The sequence below is a fragment of the Arachis stenosperma genome, chromosome 10 (assembly GCF_014773155.1).
Source record: "Arachis stenosperma cultivar V10309 chromosome 10, arast.V10309.gnm1.PFL2, whole genome shotgun sequence".
Classification (NCBI taxonomy): domain Eukaryota; kingdom Viridiplantae; phylum Streptophyta; class Magnoliopsida; order Fabales; family Fabaceae; genus Arachis; species Arachis stenosperma.
In genome coordinates this window covers 110,661,877-110,662,819 of record NC_080386.1, presented here as the reverse complement: position 1 = coordinate 110,662,819, position 943 = coordinate 110,661,877, and the positions used below count along the sequence as shown (strand labels likewise).

Here is a 943-nt window from a genome sequence, read left to right as displayed (position 1 = left end):
TAACCTTTCTTGTTTGATCCAGAAATTGAAGAAGTAATAAAAAATTCAAGAGGAGAAAATTCAAGAGGAGTTTGAGCAAGAAAGCATGACAAACAACAATACCAATGCAAGGAGGACTTTTGGAGACTTTGTTACCCTCACAAGTAATAGTTGTGGGAGTAGTATAGTGAGGCCCATTGTGGAGCCAAACAATTTTGAGTTGAAGCTTCAACTCATCACTTTGGTGCAACAAAATTTTCAATTTAGTGGGAGCCCTTAAGAAGATTCTAATTTATTCATCTCCAACTTTCTACAAATATGTGACACAGTCAAATCCAATGGTGTCTCTGTTGAAGCATATTGCTTGATGTTGTTCCCATTTTCTGATCGAGTCAAGCAATGGCTTGAAACTCAACCAAAGGATAGCATTGCAACATAGGATGATTTGATCAATAAGTTCTTAACTAATTTTTTTTTCACCACAGAGGTTGACAAAGATGAGACATGATATCTAAACTTTCACTTAGAAAGATGGAGGATCTCTCTATGAAGCTTGAAAAAGGTACAAAAAATTGTTGAGAAATTGTCCCCAAGATATGTTTACTAATTAGGTGCAACTCCAAATTTTTTATGATGGACTCACTCCCACTTCCAGAATTTTATTAGATTCCTGATGAGCGGATAATTTATACGCTTTTTGGCATTGTTTTTAGGTAGTTTTTAGTAAGTTCAAGCTACTTTTAGGGATGTTTTCATTAGTTTTTATGTTAAATTCACATTTCTGGACTTTACTATGAGTTTGTGTGTTTTTCTGTGATTTCAGGTAATTTCTGGCTGAAATTGAGGGACTTGAGCAAAACTCTGAAAAAGGCTGACAAAAGGACTGCTGATGCTGTTGGAATCTGACCTCCCTGCACTCAAAATGAATTTTCTGGAGATACAGAACTCCAATTGGCGCGCTCTC

General features: G+C 35.9%; 1 non-coding gene across 1 annotated transcript; it reads right to left on the bottom strand.

Annotated features, from left to right (window-relative positions):
* Positions 1–473: 473 nt before the first annotated feature.
* LOC130959158 (small nucleolar RNA R71) lies at positions 474–580 on the bottom strand. The gene has a single exon (XR_009078253.1). It is a non-coding gene; the product is annotated as a small nucleolar RNA R71 (small nucleolar RNA).
* Between the last annotated feature and the right edge of the window lie 363 nt (positions 581–943).